The sequence below is a fragment of the Cetorhinus maximus genome, chromosome 12 (assembly GCF_964194155.1).
Source record: "Cetorhinus maximus chromosome 12, sCetMax3.hap1.1, whole genome shotgun sequence".
Classification (NCBI taxonomy): domain Eukaryota; kingdom Metazoa; phylum Chordata; class Chondrichthyes; order Lamniformes; family Cetorhinidae; genus Cetorhinus; species Cetorhinus maximus.
The window spans coordinates 89,038,965-89,053,232 of record NC_135890.1 but is presented as its reverse complement, the minus strand read 5'-3'; the positions used below and the strand labels follow the sequence as shown (position 1 = coordinate 89,053,232).

The following is a 14,268-nucleotide window of genomic DNA, read 5'->3' as shown; positions in this document are numbered from 1 at the left end:
GGTACTGGCTTCAGGACAAGTACTTTAAAACTTCAACCAACAAAAAGCTAATTTGTATGTATGGCGTGTTTTTTAAAATAGAAGGCTTTCTGGGTGATATTATGGTTATTCAGTCAATAAAGATTACATGTAATGCACTCTTTTACTGTATTCCAGTCTACAACCAACAATTGCATTTATTCGAGACATTGCTACATAGAAAAGAGAAAATAATTTATTCTGCAATGATACAGACAGGTGTAAATAACTAATATTTTTTGTGAGTTCTGCCAATAAACAAACCAGTTAAAAGAACATGAATCAGATGGTTTTATATTATATTAACAAAAACATAGCAGTTTCAGAAAAAGTACTAGAGAACGACCATTTGCTTCCATCTTCTATTTCTATTTTTAAAATTACTCATATTTATAAGTAAATTAAATACAAGTACTATAAATTTCATGAAGTAGAAAGTATCAATTGCAGCCTACAAACAAAACTAAGTGCAGAATTTACTGATTTTAAATCAAATAGAAATCACAAATTTTAGCTTACAATGAGAGAAGAACATGAGAAGTAATTATCCATTAAATAAATAACAGCGGATTTATTTAATTGCACTCTTTTTGAATGATTTGCTTGGTTTGTAATAGCAAGAAATGCTGCCATGGTCATGTACAATGCACCTGATTTTTAATTACATCTAATTATTTTTGTGTCTCACTATCCAAAAATAAATATGTTCTGTATATTAGACTAAAATGAAATGTGAGCCTAGAATCTGTAGTAATGAATACTTTAATAAGCAACAGAGAGGCTGAAACTATATACAGCGTTAACTAAATGCACCCAGCATGATCAAGCATTTATCTCCAGCATTTCCTGAAACACTACAGTGTGCAAATTTGGGATTATGAAAACCACAAATGAATCTGCACGTTCCCTTTCAAAATTCTGCCTATGCAATATTCAAGAAGGAAAATCAGAGTTAAGCAGAAATGTTATGCATACGCTGTGAAGCATATCATGACTGTGCCAGCACCCTGAACAATCATTCAAAAATAAGCTGAATGTCCCTAACTGTGCAACATCTGTGTAATGACAGGACCGATTTATTAGATCTAATAGAAGATACGAGAAGGGTGGCTGAAGCAGAGGTTAAAGGAGATACCAAAACAGCTGCAAAACAGATGCAAACACAGTAAATCCACTTTGTTCTGCACTCCTTTCATGACCTTTAATATAATGAAAATTCAAATGTTAGGCTTCAAGAGATGCTTGCCATTATGAAATTGGCACTGCTAGACTGAAGGAACAAAGCATTAGTCATGTAGCTTTAAGAAAAATCCACAATCAGCCACAGGGGTCACAAGTATAAGCACAGAAAAAAAAGCACTATGAATGTGAAATAGGGCAGATATTTTGAAATCTGAACTACAAAAAAAGGCATTGATTTGGCACTTGTGACACCTTGGTATAATTATGTTATTCTTATTACATCAAAATATGGTAAATATTGATCATTAAATTGGTTCCAAATTTACAGCAAGTCAGAACATGTCACATTAACATGTGTACCTAAGTTTAAGGAGTGCTAACTCTTTCCTTCCATCAAACATTTGTAATTTCTTTTAAAATTCTTTGAGTAAATATAGAACAATGTCAACTTCTTAACTGTATTTACAACAGCATTAAATTTAAAAATACAATTTAAACGCAAGCATTGCTCTTAACAATCTTTAGCAGCAGGGAAAGTTGAGAAAAGATTTTAAAATAATTAAATAGCTAGGATAAGAATATGGGAATTATTTCCAAGCAGAGTCAATTACTGTCATTTGAAACACAGAGTTATAGCCTTCACACAACTCCATTACTGTTTATTTTACATAACATTTTTAGGCAAAACATTAGATCATTGGACCATTTTGTGCCATATTCCCTAGCTTATGTTTTCACATCTTAAAGAGCCTAAATTCTTAAAACAGAAGGTTACGCAGGCATTTCAAGAGATTCAACATATATTAGTTATGCAAAAACATCCACAAAAATCTTAATATCCATTAAGAGCTTAATACACAGTCCCCACCACTTCTAATGGCATGTTTAAATTGGGCAAATAGCGCAAACCATTTGCCATTACCGTACTGTCAATTACAAAGTTTCCGCTTACAGCATGTTAAGCATGCCAGCTATTGCAGACGGACACCAGTGTTCAGTGAGCTTTGGTTAAGCAAACTGGCTATTTCAGGCATGGAGCCACAGGGGAATTCATCTGAAGAGAAGCTGGATGATACTGACTGATCTATGTGGACAGAATCAATGCAGAAGTACAAGTGAAAATTTCATGATTCTTTGTCATGTGCAGTCAGTATGAGGGTCACGCAGAACATTACAATATGGGTTCGTCCACATGGCTCGCTGCATCCACATTATGCATGGGCCGCCCAAGACACACACAAGTGATGTCCCTTTACATCTTTTCTTATCTATTACTGGTTCTGCACAACATGAATTGGCCAAATGGTTGGGCAAATTGTTACAACCAGTTTTGAGCAAGTTTTCCTTGCACAGTGAAGGATTCCTTCACATTTACGTAGACCACCATACATAACTTGCATTTCGATATTAGTGCTGTGTCTATTTGCTCATTTCACATTGCTAGCCTATCCACAATGTTCCAACTTAAGGAAGCCATAGATATTTTCTCTGCAGCACTACATCATGGTGATCTAGGCAAGCCACCACCGTGTGAATCGGTATTCATCGAACTTATGAACTCAGCAACTTGCGCAGTTGAATTCAGTTTTAATGACACCATACATGCCCAAATAGATGGTGTTACCATGCGATCCCCTCTAGGCCCAGCTCTCACAAACATCTTTGTTGGGTGCCATGAGACACATGTCTTCGATGAAATGACACCTAACCTCCTACCACTTGCTCATTTCCAGTATTTGGATGAGACATTTGCTATATTTAAATTTGTAGGAGCATGTAATAATTTCCCTGCATGTCTTAATGGGTTCCATCCTGCACTCAAATTCACCTTTGAAATGTAGCGGTCAAATGAACTCCCTTTCCTTGATGTACTAGTTGAGAAATCTGCCAGGGGTTTCTCCACCACAGTCTACTGCAAGCCTACCTTCACTAGTTAACATACGTGTTGGGATTGCTACAGTTCAACATGCCCAGCTTACCTCAGATTACTCTGGAAGGGCAAAATGTCTCAAACATTTGAGCAACAGGTGAAGTTAGCTGTTTTACGCTGCTGCTATGCAGTAGCAACATGAGTGATATTCGCCAATAACAAGAGGTTGCCATCAAGCCAAAAAGACGTTCCGCCTATCACACAAATGAGTAATGTGGTATATGAATTTCAGCGCCAGTGAGATGCCAAAGTACCTCCCAAAGACTGGCAGGTCGTATCAAACAGCATGTCCCTTCCGCTGTTCGCAAAAGGCAAGGTACGGATCGTATCAAACCAGCCTGTGCTTGCAAAACTCAAAACACAGTGTCCAACATTAAGTGTGATTCCACGATTGGACAATATTTGCTAAATAATCCTGTGTTCTAAGAATTACACTGACAACCAATTTAAGATTGTCAATTGGGTTTGCAGTGTGGCACGTTTGCGTGTACTGGAAGCTACATATATTAATACACAGGGCCCTATTCTTTGCAGACAGAAAGAACAAGTACACACATTGAGCCTGTTTCAGCTAAACAAAATAAGTGACAGCCATTCATTGGTTCATTCCTCAGGGCAATGCCTTGACCAGATTCAAGTTGCCCTGTTTAAATTTCAACAACGCTTGGTAGTTAACTGTCAGTCACCATCAAATGGTGCATTCCCCGTGGCGACTCCTCTATCAATCAGAGTCCACTTGCCAACCAATCAGCACTCTCATGCAAAACAAATTATTATTCCCTTTGCATTTGGTATTCTTGCGAATTGTCCAGATGAATGCAAGATGAAAAGCTTCAACTAAAAAAATCTTTTTTCACCAATACATTATACGGTTATACATTGTATTAGAGAAAAGTATGAGAAGTCAAAACTATAAAGTACGGAGTTCCAGTAGCATATACCATGTACTTGATTTTAACAGGATAATTTAAGTCTAGTCAGCAAATACAGTAATTAACAGGCTTTAAATGGGACATTTTGAAATCTTGTTAAGGAAAAAAATGTTCCTCACAGGTTTAAAACAAACAGGTTGCCATTTCCTCTGGAAGGAGTGTTTTGGGACCTTGGTTGCAAAGGAGATGCAACACCTGCCCTTTTACTTCCTATCTTCCCATCATCCAAGGTCCCAAAACACTCCTTCCAGAGGAAACAGCAACTTACTTGTACTTCCTTCAAGTTAGTGTACTGTATTTGATGTTCATAATGTAGTCTCCGTTAGACTAAGGAAACCAAATGCAATTTGCGTAATCGCTTTGCAGAACACCTACATTCAGTCTGCAAGCCTGACCCTGGCCACTTGTAACTTAAATTCCCCATTCTGACCTTGGGTGCACACAGTGCTTTAATGAAGCTCAACAATTCAACAATTTCAGATCATCACTGCCACTACCTTTATTTCAGACAGCAGCTACTGACGATGATTCTGCATTTACCATTTACACCTTCGCGGGCCTATCTTTTGTTTCTTCACTGGCCCATTACCATCTTCTTTTACCTTGCACCATCATTCCTTTGTCATTTAATGAATCCTGCTTTCCACCCTATCTCAGGCCTTCCCTTTTGTCCTTACCCCACTCTTCTCTTTCCCATCTCTGTATGTGCTTAACATCTCTAACTTTTTCCAATTCTGATGAATGGTCCTCAGCTTGAAATGTTAACGCTGTTCCTATATCCACAGCTGCTGCATGACCTGCTGAGAATTTCCAGCATTTCAGCCATAACTTTGTGTGTGTCACAATTAGCGTCAGATTGCCATTCTGTGCCCAACTACTTACATGGATTTTTTTCTGAGCCCGTCTCGCCTGGCCTGAGTCAGAAGGTTGGGCAAGGTCCGAGCAGTGCAGCTCGTCCCCGAGGGCTAGCATCGAAGACCAACTCCATTGAATAGAAGGAGGACATGCCCCCTTTTCTACGGCAGTAGCTCAACTGTGGAGATGGGGTTGGACCTCGGAAAGGGGGAGTGGGTCGGACCTGGAGGGGGTGTGGGATGGAACATTGCGAGGGAGGTGGTGGTGGAGGGTGGGGTGAGGTGGGCTGGACCTTGGGGGGAGGTTGGGTGTGGGGGTCAGTCTGCATCTTTACAATAGTTACCCAGAAGTTAGAAGAGGTTTTAATTCTTCTAACTTCTTCTGGATAACTGTTTGTGTAACAGTCGGAACCATACAAAGTTTGCAATTTAAATCACATTTTTGGATGGTTCACAGTATAGACAATTGCTGTGCAAACCCTTACCTGGGAATTTCCGATGGGGATTCCTCAGCGCATCTTTGGGGTTACCCCCCACCACCGCCCCCTGTCTAACCCCCACCAATCCGATGCTGGGGAGCTCGGAAATTATAACCTTATGTATTTATTTCAGATTTCCAGAATCCACAATATTTTGATATTGTATGGACGTATACAGACTGTCCAATATGCATAGCAGGCAAATGGCATTAGCACTAACACATCTGCTAAAGTCAACGGGAACAGTATTAAGGGCTAATGATACCTGATTAGACCCTTCCTCATTATTTGGAAGTTATCCTTCATGTAATAACTTCATATCCCACTATTCATGTGAATTAGATTTTTGTAGCAATCATATTTCAATATAGATTTATTGTTGGTGCATCAAAATTTGTTTGCTTTGACAATATCTATACCAAACCATCAGCACATGGAAGGCAACAATTTGAAGAGTCAATCAAATTTCAATTAGTTCTTAGTCAATATTGCTTCAGGATGCAAAGGGTTCAGCTCTAAGCTTCAAGCATACATTCAAGTTGAATTTTCCAAATCATAATTCTAACTAGAATTTGTTAACCAAGTGGTTTATTTCACTCATCTCACTTCATGTCATCACAGGACTGTGAACTGGTGGTGATGCTTGTGCAGTTCCCCATGGATTCTGGGTATTCCAGTTGGGCAAACTTTTTGTGGTTTAACTTGTGACTGGGAAAGCAGTACAAAGACATCAGCTTGTGAGTTGGGAGAATCCAATACCGATATCTTTTCTACATACCCCCTGCACTGGTTTAAAAATTCTAACCTGTTACTTTTTGGGCTCTATACTCCAAGACAGGACAAAGTGTACATCATAAGTTCTGCATTTTGGAGAAGAAGCACACATATGCTTTTTGCTAAGCTTAACAGACTTTGACGTTGATACAAAGTATGCATTAAACTCTCTTCTACATACTGATGTGGTATCAGTACCTGGTTATTCATCTTATTATGCAACAATGCCACTGGTTGCTTGTTGCAACAGAATATACCGCACAAAAGTGCACTATTCATCACTGTATAAGTGGAAAGACACCTACTTGACGTTTTTTCCAAATCTGATGCAAGTCTACCAAGTGGGTAAAAAAAACCTGTTCTTTCTGTTTCTTCCATTCTCAATAAGTGACCTCTCTAGATTTCTGAGCAACATTGGGAACAGCATGGTTTAGCAAATTATTGCCAAAGGGAAAAAAAAAACAGATGGGCTGGATGCAAATTGTGTTATATAGAGTATGAGGAGGAAGTCATGCGCTGTCTTACAGGAAGTGCTTTGGGGCATTTTAAAGACAGAAATAAAAAAAAGGTAGGTGCATTCCCTTTTCCGTCTATATTGCTCACTATAGGATACAAACAATGGCTGGGATTCACAAATGTTCACAGAAGGTCAGAACCCAAATCTGGATGTTAAAATGGTTTTATGAAGTTAGCCTGAATAGATTTTATTTCATAATATTATGTTCTTATCTGTTTTTATTTTACAGCTTAAGCGCTAAGAAACAAAATTAATTACTTCCAATTTCAATAGCTATCCACTATTGCACTTGGGAACTGCATTTACTAAATGTAAAATAAAGCAGTATCTGATAACAATCAAAAAATATGGATTAATAATGAACCATAGATTAGCTAGAATCCACCAAATTTAGCTCTGCATCCTGGCCTGTATTTGTGAAAAACAAGAAAACAAACTTCTTATAGGCTCATGAACAGAATATTGACACTGCTATAAACTTTAGAGTAAGAATATACATTTAAATAGCACTTTAAATGTAACAAAACATCCTAAAGTGCAGACAAAATCTGACATCCAGCAACACAAAGGCAATATTAGGATAGCTGACCAAAAACTTGGCCAAAGAAATAGATTTTAAGTAGTGTTTTAAAAGAAGAGAAAGAGTAGAGAGGCAGAGCTTGCTGTCTTGGGCTTAAAGTACAGCCACAAACAGAGGGGTGAAGGAAATCAGGGTGCACAAGAGGCCAGAATTGGAAGGTTGCAGAGAAAGGGAGGGGCGAGACTGCAGAGGGATTTAAACACAAGATGAGATATTGCTCGAATGGAAGGATGTAGATCATTGAGCACATGGGTGATGGATGCACGGGTCTTGGTGCGAGTTACGAAAGTAGGTAGCAGAATTTTGGATGAGCCTAAGTTTACAGAAGGTGGAAGATGGGAGTCTGGCCAGGAAAGCATTGGAATTGTCAAGTCTGGAGGTAACAAAAGCATTGGTACATGAGGATTTCAGCACCAGATTGGCTAAGACAAGCGTCATTAGAGATGGAAGTAAGCATTCTTGATGAAGAGGAGGATCTGGGGTCGGAAGCTCAGATCAGGGTTAAATCAGGTGCCTACTAGTGGAGCAATGGTGAATTTCAATCAGGAACACAAGAATTTGACTTTTATCCCAGATTCCAGCTTAAAGCACCATTTGTTAGATATACAAGATCAGCTCTTGAATCATTATTCCAAGATATACATTCTCTCTCCACCTGATCTTCCCTAACACTCAGTGACAAATAATGACACAGAAACAAAAATTGCTGAAAAAACTCAGCAGGTCTGACAGCATTTGTGGAGAGACAGGCAGAGTTAACGTTTCGAGTCCGTATGATTCTTCTTCAGAACTGACAGTTTCCCTGAATAAACAATCTACTAGACACAGAAAAATCTATTAATGCCTACTAAAGTGGTTTCATATTTTATGTAACCAAATTGCTACTTAATGTCTACTCAAATCACCAAATTGAAGTGGTGTCCTGAACTTTAATCTTTACAAACTATGTACAAGCCACAATTGATACTTTTCAGATCATAAACAACTGATGGACCTCATTAACATTGCTGAGTTATGTTCAAATAATTAGAATTAGATTTTGTTCAGATTACACCAAAGGGGAATATTGTCTTCTTCAGTGAAAACAAAAAATAAACTTTTCCAGTAATCAATACGATTACAAGGAAATACTTCATAAAAAAGGATGATTTATGAACTATACTACTTTAGTAATGCCACACAACAGCTATAAATTTGATGAACTACATTGGAATAGAAGTGAAACCTTTACATTACTGATTTAACAGCAAAGTTAAAGACTCTTTGCAATTTTGTCATACAAATATGCAATTATTTATTTGAGAGGGGCAAAGGTAGAACATTTACTTAAAAATAAATACCTGGCCTGTTATATGTATTGTCTTCAAACTGACAAACAAAATTAAGTTTTTACAGCACTATGATAAGAGTGGCATAAACTAATGTATACAATTAAACACAGAGCCAATAAAGGACAATAGTGACTCATTAAATTACTAGCAAGTTTGGAATCATTAATTTAACATAGAATAATTAAGTATCATAAGGTCTGTTGTAATGATCGTATTTCTTAACAGTATACCCTTCCTTGATTTTAAAATAAGATGTGTTATAGAACACATTGTTGCTTTTTTAAATTTGGTACTATGTAGGTGTAGGAGGGATAAAATAGGGCTACTAATGTAGACCATATATTTTTATTTTAATACTTGATCAATTGCTTATCCAGTTTTTATGAAACTCTGATAGTACATTAGTTCTGCTAGAAGAGAGAATGCTAGCAGACTATGTAAATTCAACCCAATTTGCATGCACAAATTAAGCTGATTTGAATCTTGACTTTCACGTTACTGACATGCTATGAATGCCTATTCCACATGTAAAATATCATAACATTGTATTTAATTTTCACAAATATGATTCTAGAATGCACAGTTCTCCCGAACTGAGGATTACTGTGAATAAATGGCAATCATTCTCTGAAGGAGGGAATCACAAGTTTATAGGGCTTACTGGTCTTCTGATTTATTTTGTTTCTCCTTTTTATAAACAGATCATGAACAATAATGTGACAAGGTGAGATGGCATACTTCTTGCTGATTTCATCTTCTACAAAATTGTAGCTGTGGACAGCTTCATTATTCTTGACAAAGTTTTCTGTGGAATAACATCACTGGAGTTGCTACCATTTAATACTTATGAAGTAGCAAAGGAACAATCCAAAAAACCCCAAACATTAGGAATTCTGTCTTTTATATGCAGACATTCAAACATAAGTAAACTAGGCCATGGAAATGTTCTGGCTTGTATATTAGCTTCTCAGCTGAAGTTCTCCATATTGTTCTGTGCCCTCAGCATCCACTATGGTATTTAAGATTTTTTTGTTGACTACCTTTAGTCACCACTCAGTGAAAGACATTGTAAAAAGTGCTATCTGCTTTTGTTCAGCAGTTGTTGCTTTCTTTTAAATCTCATATTCTTCCAGCTGGGAGAGGAGCCTTGAACTTGAGAATTTCTTGAAATAAGACCTGGACAGTTACTTAATATAAACATACTCCCGATATTAGGTTATAGTACAATTCAATTGTTGAATCTGATAAAATGCAAAATGTTCTGCAGTTACATTTCAACACAAATACACAAAGTCACTATGTATCATTCCTCCTATTCTTAATTCACACATTAAATTGGCTTTTAAAAATAAATTTATTCGAGTTACAATGGAGAAAGTGAGAGACACAGGAGGGAGAGAGAGAAAAATACATCCACGTTCAATAAATCGCTCAAAGGATGGAATTTTCTGATCCCACCAGCAGCAGACATCGTGGCAGGCAAGATTGGAAAATTCAGAGTTCGGACAAAAGTCAGTTTTCCGCCAGCAGGAAAACAGGTTGCAATTTTACCCCCTGACTTTCATGATGAACGAGTTTCGCACTGCGCCATGTTGGGAAGCACATTTGCATGCCTTTGCATCTCATGAATGCTCATTAAAAACCCAGCTCGTCAGAATAACGTTTGCACACCTGATCTAATTGCCCCGCCGGCAAACAATTAGGCAGGTCTGATTCACTTTATTTAACTGGTGTCAGCTTAAAAGCACAATTTCTGATCTTCCACCATGCCAAGCAGAACACCACTGCTCCAAAGGGGTACCTTTTTCCCCAATGGCCCTCTTTACTTAAAGTCTGTTTCCCACAGCCCTTTCTCTAACGTGGAGCCTGTTTCTCAGCTCCTTTCTTTTTTCTTAACTGGGACCTGTTTCTGTCCCATGTCTTTGTTAATTACCCGGGACTTCCTCTTGGGACCTTTCCCTGTCTCCCTCCCTTGTCCCTCTCTGGGGCACTTCTCTTCTGATGAAAATTGACTGACTCAAACTGACTGTTCACTGACCTTTGAACTGATCTGGTGACCTATCAAAGCATTCCAAATGGGTCCCACCCTTGTTACTAGGTGGGAACAAATGTAACAAGCAGTGGAACATCTTGAGCCTTAAATGTTATATATTTAGTTTGCACTGAACTCCATCTTTCACATGAGGGTTTCCAATCTCCACTCTCCCAGAACTCGCTTTGGAATCTTCTTCCAAACCAATGCTTTCTCCTATACACGTTCCGCAAGAGTCCACCTCCAGGGTTTTGAACTCTCCTTCCAATGTTCCTTTCCCCTGGGTCACCCCACATGCATTCGAGCTGTCTTCCGCACACTCTCTCACCGACTCAGCCGTCAACAGTACACCATTGTTTCACATGCTCATAGCAAAGAGTTACAGACCTTCAGCTGTCTCTTTGGACCTTCTGACTTCTCACCAGCGTTTATATTGCTTTGAATCTGCTTTCTGCAACTTCTTTCTCTTTAACTTGAAGCTTGGATCCTTCCCCCTCTGCCCCTCACTCTTAACTTCACTTAACAGGACCTTTTCCAGGTTCCTGTCCCTTCCTTTGACTAGATGATCTTCTTGGGGCATTTGCCTGTTCCACTCCCCTGGATTTGGGGACTTTCTTCTTTATCTAGGAACCTATCTGTCCCTTATCATGCCCTGCCTGTCCTGGCATCTTCTTCCAACTGAACTCAAAACTGCTGTTCCTTTAGTTGTCCTGTGTGTGTGTGGGGCTGCAGCCAGCTTCTCTGGATCTCTGTTGCTAGGCAACAGCCCAGTTTTTTTCTACTCGTGTTTGCTTAACTCCTCTTAGAGTCGTAAAACTCATTAGAAATGCAAGCACCTTTTAAAGAGAAACTAAAACTCAACTTGACCTTTTCTTACAGAAATACAAATTAAATTTAAACTTTAAAGCTAGAACTCATTCCTAACACCCACAAATACAACTTACTTAAACTGTCTCTATTTCCTAATGGTATATGAATTTCAGTGCCAGTGTGATGCCAAGTATGTAGGCCGAACATCCTAAAGATTGTATCAAACGGCATGTCACTTCTGCTGTTCGCAACAAGCAAGGTACAGATCGTATCAAACCAGCCTGTACTTGCAAAACTCAAAACACAGTGTCCAACATTAGATGTGCTTCCACGATTGGACAACATTTGCCAAATAATCCTGCGTGCTAAAAATTATGCTGACAACCAATTTATGATTGTCAGTCGGGCTCGCAATGTGGTGCATTTGCAAGTACTGGAAGGTACATGTAAACACAGGGCCCTTTTCTTTGCAGACAGAAAGAACATGTACACACATTGCGTCTGTTTTCAGCTGAACAAAATAAGTAACAGCCATTCACTGCTTCATTCCTCAGGGCAATGCCTTGACCAGAGTCAAGCTGCCCGGTTCAAACAAATGCTTGGTGGTTAACTGTCAGGCACCATTAACTGGTGCATTCTCCATGGCAACGCCTCTACCAATCAGAATCCACTTGCCAACCAATCTCTTCCCTTCTCATACAGTATAAAGTTGTTGCTTCCCCGACATTGATATTCTTGTGATTGTCCTGATGAGTGTAAGATGAAAAACTTTGACAAAATGTCTTTTTTCAGCAATACTCAAGTTCTGTACCACCAAACAATAATTCACATGTACCTCATACTTACCCTGGATTTTAGAATACAAGATAAATATTGTAAATTGTTTTATCTTTTTCAACTTATATGGTAAAGTTTATTCTATTTGTTCAAAACCCGTGGAATCGTGTGGCTTTATTCACTTTGTGAGTGTCTTGAATCTCAAAGTTTGTCTATTTTAAACAAAACATTATTGGTCCCGAACCGGGTCTCACCAACTTGGGGTCTGGCAAAGGATCATAATAACTAGTCAGGTGGGCAGAAAAGTGGCAAATGGAATTCAACTCAGAAAAGTGTGAGGTGATGCATTTGGAGAGATCAAACAAGGCAAAGGATTACACAATAAATGGGAGAATACTGAGAGGCGTAGAGGAAGTGAGGGTCCTTGGACTGAATGTCCACATCTCCCTGAAGGTAGCAGAACAAGTTGATTAGGTGGTTAAGATAGCATATGGAATCCTTTCATTTATTGGCCAAGGCACAGAATATAAGAGCAGGGAGGTTATGCTGGAACTATATAAAACATTAGTTAGGCCACAACTTGAGTACTGTGTGTAGTTCTGGTCACCTCATTACAGAAAGGGTGGAATTGCATTAGAGAGGGTACAGTGGAGCTTTACAAGGATGTTTCCAGGACTGGAAAATTGCAGCTATGAGGAAAGATTGGATAGGCTGGGGTTGTTCTCCTTGGAACAGAGGTGGCTGAGGGGCGATTTGACTGCGATGTACAAAATTGTGAGGGGCTTGGATAGAGTAAAGACTTTATTTTAGCAGAGAGGTTAGTGACTAGGGGGCATACATTTAAAGTGATTGGTAGAAAGATGAGATGAGGGGAAAAAAATTTTCACCCAGAGAGTTGGGGGGTCTGGAACTCTCTGTAGTAAAGGGCGGTAGAGACAGAAACCCTCAACTCATGCACCTCAAGTGCCGTAACCTGTAGGGCTACAGACCAAATTCTGAAAAGTGGGGCTCACGGAGTGGCTCGTTTTTCAGCCAGTGCAGACATGATGGGCCAAGTGACCTCTTTTTGTCCCGTAAATGTTCCATGATTCTATGATTGCTGGGCGGGAGCCCAGGTGAAATATGGATACATGTGGTTTTACGATCCTGTTAGGGACTTAACATTGAAAGAGAAATCCGAACACCCAACAAATCAAACAAAACTACGCCACTAGATTTTACATTTTCAAACTAAAAAACACACTTTATCGTATATAATTAAACAAAGCAAACACTATTAACTTAACACCATAGTTTATAATTACTTAATGCTAGGAGCTCAGCTCTACTTTCTATTTCTCCAACCACGTTCCCTCAACCCAACAGATAATTTTGAGGCGTTGCAACAATCTTGAAGGTGCATTCACTTCTCTGGAAACCAACCCAAAGGGATGCCACAGATCTCCGGAATTCACTTTAATTCTCCTGAGTGTTCCAGCTATCTTCCGAGGTAAGATTCTATGGCGTCCTTCCATACGCTTTTTGACTATACGACTCTCCATCTTTTCCCTACACACCTCACAACTATGGATGCCTCAGCTCCTTTTTTGGGTTGCCGGCAGACACCCAACTGCCTTCCCACAGCTTTCCAAGCTAACTCTGCTGACTGATTTCTGCCACAAGGCTCTGCGAAAACCCCTGTAGATTTCTTCCAATTGCTGCAAGCTGGAGCATATCTTCCAGTTGCATTTCCCTCTCAAAATCTGAACTGCATTTCACACTGTGAATTATGAAGTTAGTATTTTCTCTGCTCAAAATGCAGGCCTAAATGACTATCATCTCCTGTTGGCTCTCTCTGGTGAGATGTACTCTACATCAGAAAAAAGTTGTTTGTCTGTTCCCAAATTAACCAAGTACCCATACTGAATCACTATCCCTATGGCAACGTGATGTACTTTGGAATGGTTCAAACAGAAAAGGAAACAAATTATTTTACCTTCAGTTCTACTCTTTGATACTGTAACCCATATGAATAATTTATATTGCTAATAGAGTTTTAAGATCTTTCTCCAG

At 38.9% G+C, this 14,268-nt stretch overlaps 1 protein-coding gene across 6 annotated transcripts in view; it reads right to left on the bottom strand.

The window, feature by feature from the left end:
* Nucleotides 1-14,268, bottom strand: part of rbm19 (RNA binding motif protein 19) — a 285,521-nt gene that overhangs the window by 160,541 nt on the left and 110,712 nt on the right. The window lies entirely within an intron of this gene.